This window comes from Gobio gobio (genome assembly GCF_949357685.1).
Source record: "Gobio gobio genome assembly, chromosome: 1".
Lineage (NCBI taxonomy): Eukaryota > Metazoa > Chordata > Actinopteri > Cypriniformes > Gobionidae > Gobio > Gobio gobio.
The window spans coordinates 26,982,878-27,002,192 of NC_137097.1; positions in this window are offsets into that span (position 1 = coordinate 26,982,878).

The window sequence follows — 19,315 nt, forward strand, 5'->3', positions numbered from 1 at the left end:
GCTGAACAGAGGTGTTGTTCATGGTTAGTTCATGTTAACTAATACATTAACTAATGTTAACTAATACAACCTTATTGTAAAGTGTTACAGAGAGGTGTGTGAAAGCTCTCCAAGTAGCCTGAAATTCAGGGTTTTCGCTTACCAATCAGATCGAAAGTAACTAGTAACTAACTACTTGAGTAGTTTTCTCATCGAATACTTTTTTACTCTTACTCAAGTAAATATTACGATTGTTACTTTTACTTTTACTTGAGTAAATATTTCAGTAAGTACTTGTACTTTTACTTGAGTACAGATTTTGGCTACTCTACCCACCTTTGCTTAACTGTTATGTCTAGTATTGCATTCGTATTGTATCCTTCTCATGGGCATTTAATAATTTTTGACTTTTCAGTCTGAGTTAAATTTGGCTCATTTATCTGTAAAAGAAAACATGCCTAATAATTCTGCACACCTGAATATAAGGTGTTTTTCATTTCTAGCCTTCGTGAACAATTATATAGCACTTATAAATTATTAAATACTAAATTAATAGTAGTTATTAGGATTAATGTGGTTTAGAATTGGTAAAATGTGCCTGGAAAAAAATATGATCAGAAAATCAACGTGCCTAACAATTCTGCACACCGTGTAAATACACTGCCCAGCCAAAAAGAAGTCGGATTGAAATTGGCAAATGCTCAAAAAATAGTCAATGATTGGATTATTATTGCAGTGATTATTATGTTTCTAGCATGTTATATGTTTGTGTAGCTTTTCATTTCGTAAACAACCATGTAGGAAGACAATGTCAAGATTCATCAGGCTCAGATTGTGAAACAATGGTTGGGAGGGAGCATGAAGGATCATTTTCCAGACCTTGAATTCATTGAAAGTCTTTGGGATGTGCTGGAGGAGACAGAGTGCTCGACTCTTGCATTGTTAATACAAGATCTGGACCAAAAATAAATGCACCTCTTGATGAAAATAAATGCTGTGATGTTATTTCCATCAAGAGTTGCTTCATTTTTTAGTCCAAATCTTGTATTGACAATGCAAGAGGCCAGCACTCTGTAAAGTCTCCTCCAGCACATCCCAAAACGAAGGTAAATGCAAGCTCCCTGATTCGTGCAAATTAGCCGACATACAATAGCCAGTCACCAAATATCAAAGCTATCTTAGGCCAGGCTGTGTCGCTGTAATCACCTCTTAGCCACCTATTTTTTTTATTTCTATGTTCAATTTGTGGAAAGGTGTTGAATTAAGAGGTCACACACAGCCTCAGTCAGAAGTTCTGGAAGCTCATAATTCATGTTCAGTAAGATCTGATGAGACTCGTGTGAAATCATACAGGAGAGAAGCTAGTCAGTTGAATTTGTTTGTTACAGTGCGTGTATATTGTTGTCTTTCATTGCATTTGATAATTCATACTCAGAAAGTAGAACTGAAATGATTAAAAGTTGATTAGCTAAAACATTTCAAAATGCACTTCGAGTCATGAATTTTGTCATTGAAGATTTCTTAAAGGTCCCATGGCATGGCATTTTTCTATTATTTTATAATGTTTCCTGAGGTGTACTTATATTGTTAGTATGATTTTTACATCATAAAATGTCATAATTTAGAAATAAAAGGCCTTTTTTCTATACTGATGTTTGCCCTCTGGCTGAATGGCATGTTTCAAGAGGCGTGTCTGCTGTGAGACTTCAGTAAAAACGCCCACTGTTGTGATTGGCTGACATCTTTGCATTTGAATGAGTATCAGATCTTGTAGCGGAGGGGGCGGGATGGTTTAACGAGGTCTACGAGGCACGAGTAGAGCCTGCTGCCAGAGAGATGGATGGACCTGAGTTCACTTCTCATCAGTTCTCTCAGCACGTCTCAGTTCAGTGAACTGTTTTAGTTACTAGCATATAATTCAGGTTATTCGTTTATTTCTAGTCGGAGGGGCTGTCACTCATGTCAGAAAGTTAGTAACTTTAGTAAATTATGGATCAGCGCTGACTGGAGACGTGAACCGTTTAGAACGATTCAGTCCGATTTTGGTGAAATGGTTCGGTTCACTAAAAAGAACCGGTTCAAACTAATGATTCGTTTGCGAACCGGACATCACGGACTAGAGACGGAGAGATTGCTAACAAAGTTATTTATAGTAACTACTGATTTGTGAGAGCGCTGTCTGTCAGCGCAAGTTTATTTTGTTTGAATCTGAGAGTTCTGAATAAACACGAGTCCCAGTCACGCAGAGTCCGTCTTCATCCTTATTCTACCAACTTTGTAACACATGCAATGTACCATTACAGCTGTCAAGATGAACGAGTTACGAGTAAGTGTTGATTATAGCATTATTTTTAGATATTTTCCTATCATAGGAAAAGCGTCAGTGACGCGCATTGAGTACACAGCGCAAACAAAGACACAACAGCAGTAATCGAATGTAATCCATTTTATTGTGGTGATAGCTGGCTAGCCCGGATACGCTCACGCTTACCCCCCTTCTGCTTACTCTCGCGCCACGTTTGGTGCCTCCGCTGTGGGCCAGATGCAGTACTGGGGGTCGGGATGTTGAAGGCCGACCGACCAGTGCAGCCCGAGCTTCGGCTTGTGTGAGGTTTATCTCTAAAGAGATGTGAGTCTGCCGATGTTGAGCAGAAACTCAGGACTGTATGCACATTGTAGAACAGATAGAGAGAGAAGAAGAGAGACTGTCGGGAGAGAGAAGCCGCAGCGTGTGCACGAATAATAAAGTTGTGTGAACTTGAATAATTAGCTACACATCAGAAATCACTGATCACAGATCAGAAGGAACTGAAAAAAGACTTCTGTTTTCATTTATACATCCAAACACTGAGAAACTGCCAGCATTCACTCGTTCACAAGCCATGATCTCTCGAGGACAAATATGGCACTTGCATGGGCGTGCCAAAATCTCTGGGCGGAGGAAAGGGAGGTAACCGTTCCTGTTTTGACTTCATAACAGCAGACTTCAAGATTGGCTAGTCTGGCCTGTCATTTTCTCAAAGGCAGAGAAAGACAGCCAGAACTCGGTTTAAACCGATCAACATTTCTAGCCACTTGGGGACAATATTCAGGCTAAGGGAACTCATATTAATGTTGAAAAACCTCATAAAATGACAATTTCATGCCATGGGACCTTTAAAAATACTGAACAAAAATCTTGTCACATCTAGTTCTCGTGAACCCAATCTCGTCTCTCGTCTAAGTGTCCTGTCACAACCCTAGTAATTTACATTCCCATTCATTGTTCACAGAAAATTTGATTGGACAAACGTCTGTGCAATGCAGAATGAGTCATCAGTATGTGGGTCAGTTTTCCCTGTAGTCTGCATTGAGAATGACTTACCAGCAAATAACTTCAATCTTAGATGTACACTAATCAGAACACGACTGGCAGATTATGGGCCCTATCATACACCCAGTGTAATGCAGTGCCAGGCGTGATGCACACGCACATGTTTCAGCTCAATGCAGTTCTCATTTTCACATCCAGCTCCATGTTGTTTAAATATCAGATACACTGGCGCATCTGTTCCCTATGGGCGTCTGGTCTGAAAACCAGGTGTGTTCAGGAGCATTTTTGGAGCGTGGATATTTTGAGGAACTGAAAACGACTGTGCCATTGACCAACACAAACCTGCTCTAAAGTCAATCGTGCAGTATTTTTTGTGTTCAGCCTCCAGGGTCATTGGATGAGCAGATCCGTTTCCTCGCTTGAGGTTCAGTTCTTCCGCTCACAAATTCCTCCATGTAAATAGTGAATCCACCATGGTGTGAGTGCAACTGGCTTTTAAAGGGAATGGGAGATAAGAGTCTGATTGGTTTATTGCTCGTTACGCACAAAACACACCCATGATTCATTAAGAGACTAGGCACAACCCTTTTGGACCATGAGCCGGGTGCACCGACTTTTTTTTCCATCGTTAAACTAGCAAAAGTAGATTTGGACACGCCCTAAGTGCACCTACGCCATGAGCTTCAGACCATGAGCTCAGATCGTTAAAATAGGGCCCTATATGTCAAGTACTGTACCTATTAGCTTCATGACTGAACTTAATAATCAATATTCTAAGTGATTGTAAGATTTCTTAATGCTAGTACTTAGCCTGGCGTCGCCATACTCAATTCTAGTCAGAATTTGAGTCTGGTACCGCTCCATTGAGCTTTGATTATGGGGCGTGTTTCAACCAAGCCAGGAAAGACCTCAATTGGATAGACCCACAACCAATCAGAGCAACGGAGCGACGCGTAACGTTAGTTGTCAAATGTCAACAGAACTCTTACCAAGCACTGTTACCAAGTCCGTGTTTTTCTCCATGTCCGCGGGTTGAAGCGACCCCAATTATGTGATTATATAAACCCAGGAATGCGAATTTTAGCAGGCAACCTTGCCAAAATAACATATTTTGCCAACCAAACGTTTTGAGTAGCAATTGTGCGCGACATTGCAAAAACACTTGGAAACCCTGTCTGCACGCACGCATGATTAAGTAACGTTACAAGAAAAACATGAGTGTAAACGATCTTTGGCAGTAATAAAATAATTTAAGGATACACAGAGTACTTACCAACACGATCATCGTTTCTGAGAAAAATAGTAAAGGTGAACGCATATACGAACAAGTTCTCCGTTCAGGATAAGAGCAAATTCAACCCAAGAGCCTTCGATGACGTGGATGATTACGTTACTGTTGATCATCTGTCCATCATCGCCTAAAGCCCGCCCTGACAATTTCATTGGTCCGAACAGTTTCTGTTCGGGCATAATTCCTCCTCTATGGAGCGAGTCCAGACCGAATTGCCCGAGCAAAACATTTTGTGGGCGGGGCTAAATTCGGCTGGCATCCAGGCTAGCTAGTACTGATATTACTGCAAAAAAAAAACTAAAGATCTGGACGTGTTCTTGATAGGTTTCATGAGATAAGGAAAACATGAGTTTAAAAGAAATGTTACGATTACATCGGTTCATGTTTTAGTTTTGACCTCATAGCTCACTTCCAGTAAATGCAATTGTGGCAAATAATAAGTACGCCTAGAGGATATTTCCACAACAAATATGAAATATTTCACTTTTGACCTGTGCAAGAGAGAGGTAGTGTTCTGTTGCCACCTCGTAGCCTAATTTCCAGACACACAAACCCAAAGTGATCTGTGTGTAAGCCACATGAAGTGACACTTTGTCCTCTGCTGTGCGGCCACACGTAGAGGAAGAAACGCTGTCACTCTAGAGGTGTCTGCGCCACGCCAGCTACTGCTGGTGCCAGTGATGTCAGTGTTTTCCAGTCACGCTGGTGTGCTGGGTAATGTGCTTTCACACAGGGTTTCTAAGCGTTGGGTTGAACTCACACACCTCAGGTCTGACGGTGCTTACAATGTCCAGCCTGACATTAACACACTATTAAAAATAACGTTTTGCACAATGCTGCGAGCTGATTAAAAGAATCAATAAATGCAAACAATAACAAGCCCCAGTCTTTCCCAAAGGTTGTATTCAAAGCTCTCAGTTCTGCAGTCAACATTTCAAATGCATTAAACTGTCAGTGCTGATGGTGGCCCTGGAAATCTGCTGGTGTAAATCCCTTTTAAAGGCAGCAAGTCTGGGGTTATGTTTGCCGTTTACTAGTTTATCAGCTCCAATGAACCACCACCTCTGCAGGTCACCACTTCTAGCCCGTAGGCCTCTTAACACCTAGTTTTTCCCCATTATAACTCTTTATGCCAATGGTCTAATTATTGCAAGAAATCCAAGCAGCCACTATAATGGCCTGTAGTTTGTTTATTTGAAATAATGAATGTTTTTTTATTCTGTGCCTCAGGCTCAACAGGAATATTGTTCTCAAGAAATGACGCAAGTTGCAATGTTTACTCACATGTTTGTGCTTTTGAAATGACGCAATTGCACTACTCTCTTCCATTACCAGAAACAGAATTAGATTTTGGATTGAGTAAATTCAGAGTTAATGCAGCTTTGTTTCATGTTAAAATCCATTATTTCATTAAAGGGTTACTATACTAGTACCAAGTTATGACATGCATTTACATGTCAGGGACTAGATTCACTCCACTTGTGAATTTACTTTATGAAATTAGTGTTTTTTTATTGTATTATGTAATAACCAGCAATAAGGAGCTCTGGGCTGTGAGTCATGTCTGACAATGGTCTTTAGCCTTATTGATTAAATAATCAACATTTTAGTGTACTGGGGGAAGGGACAGTGGTTTTTAAGTACAGGCGGGATATCATGACTAGCCACATTTGTGAAAGTGCATGTGCTTTTTGTAAAAGTGTGCAAAAGAATCAGTTATTCCCCCAGGGTGTTGTGAGAATAACAATGACCGCAAGTGATTTAATGTTTTCCACTATGACCATTCTAAATTAAATCTGACTTATTATGCCCCTTTTCACACGATGTAATATAAATCTCTGGTGTCCCCAGAATGTGTCTGTGAAGTTTCAGCTCAAAATACCCCACAGATATAGCCTGACAAGCCAGACCCACATCAAGATGTTGGGTCTGGGAACACACCATTGACAGGGCTCAATCCGAGGGGCGGGATAAGCAGTTGTCTTTCAAATTCCCTCTGCAACCAATAGGATAGCGCTACAACCAACCAGAGCAACGAAGAAGGTGAAGCGGAGCTAGTTGATAGATTAAACCTTTGCTGTATCTGGTCGGATAACTCAGAACACATCTTCCTTTTTTAAGAATGACTTCGTTCTTTGTTCTTTTCTCAAAGAAAAGCTTAACTCCAAGTCTTCCAGAGTCGCGGCCAAAGCCGATTCAAAAGAGCACTGTTCACCAGCTTCTTTGTTTTCAAGTAGCACGCGGAACCGCCGCAACTCTGCCGTCATTATGTTAAGCCCGCCCACCGACTCTATACACGATGTGATTGGCCTGATCAGAGTTTGGTTTTTCCAGCTCGCAAGCCAACGGAGAGTTGCTAGACGCCATGGCTGCAAATTATATTTGCTGCCGCTAGGGTGCGTCTAGATTTCTAGGCTACCACAGATAATTTATAACTTGTCAAATGTGCCCCTATTTGCGTGTGAGCAAAAACATGCAGTTTTTGTGTGTCCCTTTAAATGCAAATGAGCTGCTGTACCCCACCTCCTTTCCAGAAGAGGGCGAATCCTTTACACAAGCTTCAGATACTCCGTCAACAACAAAACAGGCGAGTCTCACTCAGCCAAAATGTCAGCCAAAGTGGATACATTTATGTAACATTAGTTGTTGTGGAGTTACGTTGATTCAATTCATAGACTTCCATGTACCGTCATGTTAATCTATACATTTTTGTATAGAAACAACTTTTTCGTAAATCCCCTCGTTGGTAAAGCAGTCATGCCTAAAAGATTTGCGCAAATTTATAACATTTTACCGACATTCTTTGTTAATTTCCTTAATAAATTCAATTTAACCACGGTATCCTCATTGGCTCGGATGCGGGGAATCTTATGTTCATTGGTATATCCAACAACAGAACATTAGTAATATTTTTTTGCCGCAGACATTGTAATACTCTAGCCCTGATACAGTGAGTAAACAGAAATGGTGTCTCTGTGCTTCTCACTCAGGGGTGTGTCTATGCTAAAAGGGCTAATCATGAGAGATTGATCATTATTGATGGGGATTATAAAAAATAGTATTGGGTGGATTTTTACCATTATAGGCTGGTTGTTTACACACACTGTGGACACACATCTGTGTTCAAACATCTTTAAAAGTTAATTTTGCATAAATGTGTCCAGTTTTGGGATGGACAATACGAGACTGGAGCAGTCTTTTTATCCCCTGGAAAGCTGGAAACGGCCAGTCTTCTCAAACATGCAAATGTCGTCTGTGCTAAATTTCAGTCAGGAGAACTTAGCTCTTTGCCAACCTAAATGGTGAGTCTGCATGCACTGAACATGCAGCTGGTTTTGCTCCAAACAGGTTCTGGGCTGGAATCCAGCACAGGGTTGAGGAATAAGGAAATGGTGTGCGAGAACGGCAACTCCATATACCCATTCCTTGTTGTCTGATTGGCTGTGGTGATAAGTGTGGCCAAGCTAAACAGTCACCCATTTGCGTCCTTTTTGCAGTTCCATTATGAAGGATATGAAGTCTTGCACTATTGTAACTGTTCTGCCAGTCATATTGATATGTTGGCAAAAGCATGCATGCAGCAGCTATTTTACAATCAGAACTCATTTTTATAATGCCCCCTATAATGTTTTTTTTTTTTACCTTTCATTAAAAATGTTATTAATTTACTTTTATTTACTAACTACCTGAAATAGAACTATAATCAATCAAAAAATGATTCAGACACAGATATAATGTTTTACTAGTGTGTGCAGGACACTATAGTTCATTTCTGTAAGTGAGGATATATAAAAAAAAAAAACTGTGACATTTTATACCCAAAAGTCCTTCATACAGTGACTACCAGTAAAATTGATAAAACATTTGGGCCCAAAATGATTCAGACATTTTGACCTGAGCATGTTTCGCTGAAGTGTTTTTTTCTTTAATTGTTAATGTGACCTTTGACACCACAGACTGAACAAAATGAATCATTGCTTGGTTGTTGGTTGAGCTAAATTAGTATTATCTAATTGTGTTCTTAAATTTAACAGCTGATTGGTTGATTGTAGTTCTGAGTTCTTGTCATATTTTATTACCATTTTCTAAACTATAGTGACTAAACTGTGATAATGTGAGAAAATGTTGAAGGTGTCTGAATAAAGTTTGGTTTGACTGTATATTATTATGATAAGGACTATTACCATGACACAAAATTACCCATACTGTGATAAAAGAAGAATGGTACGAAAACAAACAAATTTGATATTTTATACCACAAGCTCCCTCACAAAATGTCACACAACTAATCTACGGCTGTAATTGATTTAAAAATGAAACTGAATTTATGGGAGTAGAGGTGGGTCTTGTCGTAACTTATGTGTTGACAGGATTACTGTGTGCGTGAGCAACTGAAAGATTGGGTGTGTTCTGTTGAGAATACATGTGACCCCAGTAAATGCTGTACTGGCTACTAGTTGGCTTTTCCTGTCAGAATATGTTAGGCAAAATGAATCTCAAGGGTGCGGGACGAAAAGCCCCTGTTCAGCCTCCAGGGTCAAGCAATGAATTAATTAGCTGCTATTGCTCTGGACTGGTGTCCAATATACAAAGCTCTAATGTATAAAAGAGGTCCCTTGGAGCAAATGAACTGAAAAACATACGCCATTTAAAATAATAGAAACAAGACCTAATTGTTCTACTTTCCTTTAAATTACTAATTTTCCAGTTGTGGATTCTCAGAGTTGAAGCATGACTAACCATCTTGACTACCAATTATTCTTGCATTCTAGCATCAGAGATTCTCTGTTATTTTAAACTTTCTAAGAGGCACATCTGACAACAGGATTTATGCAGGAGGTGTCAGTAAATTAAATCTTGTCCTGTGTTCCTAGTGTAGACAAGGGATCAGGGATTTCCAGGGTTGTTGGAGTGTCAAGCTTACCTTTTAAAGGGAGAGCCAGACTCTGTAGAGCAATCTAGGCCTTACAGTTTCTTAAGCAACTTTTTAGTATATGGCTCACCCTTTGGTAAAGGTCAAACCTGCAAACTTTGAAAAAGAAAGAAAGGAAAAAAAAAATTATATATACACACTGATCAGGCATAAAATTATGAGTTGAATAACACTGATTATCTCTTCATCACGGCAGATGTTAGTGGGTGGGATATATTAGGCAGCAAGTGAACATTTTGTCCTCAAAGTTGATGTGTCAGAAGCAGGAAAAATGGGCAAGCGCGAGGATTTGAGCGAGTTTGACAAGGGCCAAATTGTGATGGCTAGAAGACTAGGTCAGAGCATCTCCAAAACTGCAGCTCTTGTGGGGTGTTCCCGGTCTGCAGTGGTCAGTATCTATCAAAAGTGCCCCAAGGAAGGAACAGTGGTGAACCGGCAACAGTGTCATGGGCGGCCAAGGCTCATTGATGCACGTGGGGAGCGAAGGCTGGCCCGTGTGGTCCGATCAAACAGACAAGCTACTGACGCTCAAATTGCTCAAGAAGTTAATGCTGGTTCTGATAGAAAGTTGTCAGAATACACAGTGCATCGCAGTTTGTTGCATATGTGGCTGCATAGCCACAGACTAGTCAGGATGTCCATGCTGACCCCTGTCCACTCCTGAAAGCACCAACAGTGGGCACATGAGCATCAGAACTGGACCACGGAGCAATGGAAGAAGGTGGCCTGGTCGGATGAATCACATTTTCTTTTACATCACGTGGATGGCCGGGTGCATGTACGTTGCTTACCTGGGGAACACATGGCACCGGGATGCACTATGGGAAGAAGGCAAGCCGGCAGAGGCAGTGTGATGCTTTGGGCAATGTTTTGCTGGGAAACCTTGGGTCCTGCCATCCATGTGGATGTTGCTTTGACACATACCACCTACCTAAGCATTGTTGCAGACCATGTACACCCTTTCATGGAAACGGTATTCCCTGGTGGTTGTGGCTCTTTCAGCAGGATAATGCACCCTGCCACAAAGCAAAAATGGTTCAGGAATGGTTTGAGGAGCACACCAACGAGTTTGAGGAGTTGATTTAGCCTCCAAATTCCCCAGATCTCAATCCAATCGAGCATCTGTTGGATGTGCTCAAAACAAGTCAGATCCATGGCAACTTACAAGACTTAAAGGATCTGCTGCTAACAAATTGGTGCCAGATACCACAGCACACCTTCATAATGTTATGCTTGATTGGTGTATATGTGTGTGTGTGTGTATATATATATATATATATATATATATATATATATATATATATATATATATATATATATATATATATATATATATATATATATATATATATATAGTTCAGAGAACTGACTCGCATCTGAGAATTGACACTCCGTAGAAAGGCCTCTTGTCATCGCAGACTGAATAAGCTGATGATGCCTGAGGCACACTAGAGACTCTCTTGCCATCATAAACTGTACCTTCTATATCTTCTCTGTCAGACCACACAGGGCTACTCTCGGTGGTATGGTCTGGCACATACTGTCAGCACTCAACCACACTGAGTGTCACTGTTCCTTTACAGCCCAATGGGTTGAAGGTGTGGATCTAGACTACCTTATTCAGTGAATCAATTGCATTGTATATTTTCTTAGAGCTGTGTTGTTGTATTTCCAATATACTGTATTATTTGCCGTCTAGTGGGTGGAATAAATTAATTTGGTGTCTTGTTACCAGGCAGATTGAGAATTTAATTTAATTAATCTCAATGGGGTTCTCTTGGAGTGGGCACTGTAAATAAAGATCATGCTTCATCCCCAACACCGTTTAATTTGACGTGACTGGAAAAAGTGAGTGTGAGTCTCTCTGACAGGATCAGGTATTGGAGGGTGTGTGGTACAGTCAGAGATGAATGTCACCATGGTATCTCCCTACCTGAGATTTACCATCAAGTGCATGGAACAGACGGCTCCAGACAGAAAAACACTTTTAATCAGATATACACGCCTTAATTTCAACATCTGACAGATTCTTACTTACTCAGTGACCACCAAAAAATAAACATACTCTTTTTTACTATCGGAAAGGTCTAGGAGAACTAATCAAAATATTTCCTGTGGTGGCTGACTAGCTTAGAGTTTGGCTGGAACATTCAACCACCACACAGATTTGTAAAATGCCAACCTGTAATATGTCAACATTTTATAATTCTTCTGTATTCACAGTAGACGCATTCAGTATATGGATAAAATGGAGTGCCAACGATGTCAGCAGGGTTGATGTCTGAGTGGTGGAATCATCCATGCATAAATACATTACAGTTTCGAATGATGTATTACTCTTATCTGTATGACCAAAAATTATGGCTGAACAAGTTGTTTGCTCTATTATCAGGAAACAATACAAGTGATCACACCGGCGCCTCCATGTCATGCAGTAAGCATGCAAATATTTTAGCTTCCACACTCCACACAAACAAGTTGGATATGTGCCTAATATTTATGCGCACATTTATCTAGGTTAACGCTAGAGCAAGTAGCCATTTAAAGTTGCTACTTAATACATGTTTCAATTGAGGTTGATTAATGATAGGCGAGCGTTTGGATTTCCTGCCCGACATACTGTAATTACCACAAGGACCCGCCGTTAACCATCTGTCCCTCACGGACTGCGTGACTTTGGCACAAGTTTGTTTTCTGCAACTAATCGACTAATAAAAGTTTGGTTGACTAAGCCTCTTCTAGTCGACTAATGTTTAGTCGACTTTTAGGGGGCAGCCCTACAAATAACCAATTCCTATAAAATTAGAAGATGAAGTATGGATATCAAGAGTGGGCCTAAGACAGAGCCTTGTGGCACTCCATACCTGTCACCATCTTACGACTTTAGTTGGTGAGGTTTATACTTGTGTGCCTACCAGTATGTATTATGCTTTGTTTTGTTTTGTATTTTTGTCCCAGCTTTCTTTATTCATTAATTCGTCCTCACCCTTTCCTGCACCCTCACCTAACACACCTAACACCTGGGTTTGCATTACTTGTGTTAACATCAGGAATGGCACCGAATTACCAATTGCCAAGATGGAAAACTCGAATTAAGATAACTACACATGCAACACTTACATGTAATGCTGGTTACTGCATGAAGGGATGATAAATTACTTGTTTGTAATTCCTTCTAAAGTTGTTCCAAGCATTATCAGCAGGTAGTGACCAGTAATCTGTTTAACGGTAACAATCAAGGAAATAAAATAAAATATAGTACAGTAAACACAAAAATGCACAATAAATTGATTAAGTATTACAATTTGAGGCAGAATCAAAGAAAAACTTACCAAAGCTCAAACTCAAGCTATGCTTGAGCCCCAACGCAGACGAGCCAACAGCAACAGGACTAAATGTCAGTGCAAGGCAAGCTTTGATAAGAGAATTTGTGTCATAGCTTCCAAGAATAACAAGCAGACTCCTGGCATACGTTATTTTTAAACATGGAAGTTGCAATGGCTGTTCTCTAAGCTGGAAAAATATAACTGGTAATATCAATTTTGCATGTGTCACTCTCCCTTTCCTTTTCAAGGAGTCTTTGGAAATTAGAGTTTACCTTTCATTATGTTTGTACAGGATTGTATTACATATGCAATAAAACACCTTTTAACATACTCCAATAAAATATGAAATTCTTGAATGTCTGCCGGCTGTGCTGAGTCTCTTTCTAAAAGAGATGGACTGTCTATTGCGTGCCAGGAGGAACATGCTTTCATGGATCTCAAACCTACTGTCTAATATGTCTGCATTCATCTCATTAACTCTTGGTTTCCACTCTTAACTCTTACAGTTCAAGGAACTACATGCAGTACATAGAGAACAGGGAGATAACTAATATAGACTGACACATATTTGTGATTATTAATATCTTTTCCCCAGCAGCATAGCGTCTTTTGCTTTGATTCAAATCAACTGACCCACAGAGACTGCTGGATGAGAAGTCATTATTCACACAAACAGCTAACTAAAATGGCAATTTCACGCATGTTACAGTATCTTCATTTTATTGTATGTCATAGACACTCAAAGTACTATGATAAGAGTTTACAGTTTTTACTCACACTCAGTCTGAGGGAATATTCAAGGTATACTATATTGCCAAAAGTTTTGGGATGCCTGCCTTTGCATGCACATGAACTTTAATTCAATCCCATTCTTAATCCATAGGGTTTAATTTGGAGTTGGCCCACCCTTTGCAGCTATATCAGCTTCAACTCCTCTGGGAAGGCTTTCCACAAGGTTTAGGAGTGTGTTTATGGAAATTTTTGGCCATTCTTCTAGAAGTACATTTGTGAGATCAGGCACTGATGTTGGACGAGAAGGCCTGGCTCACAGTCTCAGCTCTAATTCATCCCAAAGGTGTTCAATTCAGGTTGAGGTCAGGACTCTGTGCAGGCCAGTCAAGTTCCTCCACACCAAACTCGCTCATCCATGTCTTTATGGACCGATGCTTTGTGCACTGGTGTACAGTCATGTTGGAACAAGAAAGGGCCGACCCCAAACTGTTACCACAAAGTTGTGAGCATGAAATTGTCCAAAATGTCTTGGTATGCTGAAGCATTAAGAGGAACTAAGGGGCCAAGCCCAATCCCTGAAAAACAACCCCACACCATAATTCCCACTCCACCAAACTTTACACTTGGCACAATGCAGTCAGGCAAGTTCCTTTCTCCTGGCAACCGCCAAACCCAGATGCGTCCATGGGATTGCCAGACAGACAAGCGTGATTGGTCACTCCAGAGAACTCGTCTCCACTGCTCTAGAGTTGAGTGGCATGGAATATTTAGTAGTGAGGAAATTTTACGAATGGACTTATTGCACAGGTGGCAACTTATCAACCTAATTCACTGAGCTCCTGAGAGCGACCCATTCTTTCACAAATGTGCGTAGAAGCGTCTGCATGCCAAGTGCTTGATTTATACACCTGTGGCAATGAAGTGATTGAACACCTGAATTTAATGATTTGGAGGGGTGGCCCAATACTTTTGGCAGTATAGTGTACGTTAAACACACATAAGTTAAAGTCTGAAAATTCTGCTGTCAATTCATCCTGTTGTGTTTTTGTTAATTAATCAGTCATTTAATGTTAGGGTTTTTTTTTTTACAATGGTTTTCATTTTATGTAATACAATTGTTTGTGCTTTACGGGGCCACTATAAAATACAGTGTATATCACTATATTCTAAATATTAGAAAATTATTCCAGACAGCTTCTAAACAGCTGTTAAATTAATTCCATATTCCAGTGTAGATTAATCATACAGCTCATATTATATCCCATCCTTACACAAACTAATACATTTACAGTTGCCAAAGTCATCACAATCCCTGCTTATTTGGCAGTAGCTGATGATTCAAGGTGGTGTGGGTGCCAGAAGCAGATTCTGAACAAAGATGCTCTTTCTAAAGGCATGGAGAAGTGCTGAAAGGGCAACAGAGGGCGGCATTATGATATGCATTGCCAGTATCATGCTGGGTGCGAAAACAAATATAGTGTATCATCTTGCCCCTAAGGTGAGAACCCTAAGGGCTCCAACAGATCAGTGTGGAAGTAACACTGGCTATACATACTAGCATACTAATTTTAAGCACTGACTCCATCCAAAACTGAAAGCTGCTAACTCGTTCCCCAGACAGTGTTTTTGTACAGTAGTACCTTCTAAAGAAATTACTTGCCGACAGGTTCCAAGGCAGCACAACTTCTGAATACATTTAAGTGAGGTAACTAAGCAAATAATACATTTTTTATTAAAGACTACAACGATTATGTTACATCACTAGACCGATGGATATTTGGTCAAAAAGAAGTCTTAAGTCTATCGTTCTTTTAAGAGACAGCTCATTTCAGTTATGGTAGGGTGGGCTATGGGATATGTCCTGGGTGGGTGATAATTGAAGGTTTTTACTATGCTATAATCACCATTAAAAGCTATTTTAGCAGCATGTTTGCCATGGTTTCAATGGTCAAACACATCTGTCTAGCACATATTTACATAGAAAAACAATGGAAAAGTAGTGCAGTGGAATGGAAAAACGCATTCCGAGTGAATAGCCTTTATAAAGTGTAGTTTTCCAGTGGCCAACACCTGTCCTGTTCCAATGCCACTCTCTGATTGGTATAACCATGCGAAGTACAGATAAAACATCTATTCCGAAGTCACTGAAGCCATTGTCATGAACGGTACCATCCAGCATTAAATGACCCCGACTCATATGCATGTTTGCATGTTAGCTAGTAAATATTGGCTGGTGGATGTTAGGAACATTTGGTCGAGCCCCCTGTCAGAGAGATCTTCAACTCCCACATCCGGCAGAGCTTCGACCGGATCCCGAGGGAGTCTGGAGATATTGAGTCCGAGTGGACCATGTTCTCCACCTCCATTGTAGCTGCGGCCGCTCGGAGCTGTGGCCGTAAGGTCTCCGGTGCCTGTCGAGGCGGCAATCCCCGAACCCGGTGGTGGACACCGGAAGTAAGGGATGCCGTCAAGCTGAAGAAGGAGTCATATCGGGCCTGGATGGCTTGTGGGACTCTGGAGGCAGCTAACAGGTACCGGCAGGCCAAGCGGACTGCAGCCCGGGTAGTCGTGGAGGCAAAAAATCGGGCCTGGGAGGAGTTCGGTGAGGCCATGGAGAAAGACTATCGGTTGGCCTCGAAGAGATTCTGGCAAACCGTTCGACGCCTCAGGAGGGGGAAGCAGTGCCCTACCAACACTGTTTACAGTGGAGATGGGCACCTGTTGACCTCAACTGGGGATATCGTCAGGCGGTGGAAGGAACACTTCGAGGACCTCCTCAATCCCACCGACATGTCTTCCGTTGAGGAAGCAGCTGCTGGGGACTCTGGGGAGGACTCGTCCATCACCCGGGCTGAAGTCATCGAGGTAGTTAAAAAGCTCCTCGGTGGCAAGGCACCGGGGGTGGATGAGATCCGCCCTGAGTACCTCAAGTCTCTAGATGTTGTGGGGCTGTCTTGGCTGACATGCCTCTGCAGCATTGCATGGCGGTTGGGAACAGTACCTCTGGACTGGCAGACCGGGGTGGTGGTCCGTCTTTTCAAGAAGGGGGACCGGAGAGTGTGTTCCAATATTGGCTGTTCTGTATGGTGCATTCAGATTCGTTCCAGTTTTTCGCTAACACCCGTAGTGTGATTTTGGGGGGCTGAGGTGGAAGAAATGGGGGGTTATTTCCTGATCAGGAGCTAGGCAGTCACTCATACAGACAACCACAAGGCTTCTTAATGGGCATAAAAAACTATGCATGGCACACAGATATTTTTATTTATCCCACTGCCCATGCCTACATCAATTTCTAAAACCAGTTTCTTTTACAACAGTGAAGAGAAGACTGTATTTGGGATGTGCTAAAGAAAGCATGTGATGAAACTTCAGCTGAATAGTTAAATAAATTCAAGCAGTCATAAAAAGCTGCTGTTGTTGCAAGTCGAAGGTGTTTTGAAGAATTGCATTTATTTGGAAGAGGAATATTTCTAATTTTCTCGATTGTAACATTACAAATGTTTTACTGTCATTTCTGATCAATTCAATACATCCTTTGGGAATAAAATATTTTATTCTAAAACAGTAAACGTGTCTAGTGATTCTAACTTTTGTAAGGTAGCATGTTTATTTTTCCTATAATTTACTATTACTACGTATACTATAACTATTAGCTTATTTAGATTGGTGCACAGCTTCAGCTATGTTTGTAGCAGGCACAGAAAAAAAAAACTAATTCAAGTATTTTCTAAGTCCAAGACTCTTAGAAAATCTTACAGCAGTTTTTCATATCATCATAATTTAGCACATGGTTATACTCTGGCAGAGTGAATTCAGATTTTGAAGCCATTTTTGCTTCCAACTCCAAATTGAGTGATGAGCTCTAAAAGCAGACAACGCAAAGCTCTCTTATGTTAAATAATTTACCATAGATGTACCCAAATGCTTCCATCCTGACTGAAAATAGAATATTTTCGATTTACCAGAAATGTCTTGCATATTTACAATGAACTACAGATTAAATTGTATTCAATATATTTCCAAGCAATGTTTTCTTATGTAACATAAAAAAGGTGACAGGAACAACAGAGTAAATACACTGTACACCCATACAATACACTGTTTAGGGGTAAGTGGTATGACCAATAGGCACACCTTAAAGGGTTAGTTCACCCAAAAATTTAATTTCTGTCATTAAGTACTCACCCTCATTTCGTTCCACAACCATAAAACCTTTGTTCCTCTTCGGAACACAAATTAAGATATTTTTAATGAAATCTGAGAGATTTCTGACCCTCCATTGGGAGTAACGCAATTTACACATTCAAGACTTTGATTCAAGTGCTTTGTTTGTGTAAAAAAAACATAATTGACCAATCAGTATATATGGGGATTATTAGGAGGCCATGATTATAGACGGAGGCCAATGGGCAAATTTGGATGCCGGGATTAAACCCTTATTGTTTTTTCGAAGGACATCCTGTGATTTTGAATGACCACAGAGAGTCAAGACCTCGGATAAACATTGCATCCGAAGGACCGTGCTTTTTGACAGTATAGTGTCCCCATCGCTATACTGGGGCATTAGGACCCACACATACCACAGTTTGAGCGCCCCCTGCTGGCCTTTTTTAAGTTGATTGTTGTATGTATTGCTTATGTTCGGAAATTAAATGTCCCGTGAGGGATGCTAAAAGGTTAACACTCGTTTGATAATGACTTGTAGCAGAGCTCTCCGCATCTCAAGCGCAATGTTGTACCAGCAAGCAAGTTTGCTACCTCAGAAAACCATACATATTCTGATATGTGGTGAAAACATCAAAATGGGTCCCACTTTATATTAGGTGGCCTTAACTACTATGTACTTACATAAAAAAATAAGTACAATGTGCTTATTGTGATCATATTGTATTGCAAAGGGACAGGTGTGATGGTATGGGTAAGTTTAAGGGTAAAGTTAGGGACAGGTGTGGTGGTATTGGTAAGTTTAAGGGTAAAGTTAGGGACAGGTGTGGTGGTATGGTTAAGTTTAAGGGTACAGTTAGGGACAGGTGTGGTGGTGTGAGTCAGTTTAAGGGTAAAGTTAGGGACAGGTGTGGTGGTATGGGTAAGTTTAAGGGTAAAGTTAGGGACAGGTGTGGTGGTGTGAGTCAGTTTAAGGGTAAAGTTAGGGACAGGTGTGGTGGTATGGGTAAGTTTAAGGGTAAAGTTAGGTACAGGTGTGGTGGTATGGGTAAGTTTAAGGGTAAAGTTAGGGACAGGTGTGGTGGTATGGGTAAGTTTAAGGGTACAGTTAGGGACAGGTGTGGTGGTGTGGGTCAGTTTAAGGGTAAAGTTAGGGACAGGTGTGGTGGTATGGGTAAGTTTAAGGGTAAAGTTAGGTACAGGTGTGGTGGTATGGGCAAGTAAGGGTAAAGTTAGGTACAGGTGTGGTGGTATGGACAAGTAAGGGTAAAGTTAGGGACAGGTGTGGTGGTATGGGTAAGTTTAAGGGTAAAGTTAGGGACAGGTGTGGTGGTATGGGTAAGTTTAAGGGTAAAGTTAGGGACAGGTGTGGTGGTATGGGTAAGTTTAAGGGTAAAGTAAGGCACACGCTGCTGGCATGGAGGTATGGGTAAGTTTAAGGGTAAAGTTAGGGACAGGTGTGGTGTTATGGGTAAGTTTAAGGGTAAAGTTAGAGACAGGTGTGGTGGTATGGGTAAGTTTAAGGGTAAAGTTAGGTACAGGTGTGGTGGTATGGGTAAGTTTAAGGGTAAAGTTAG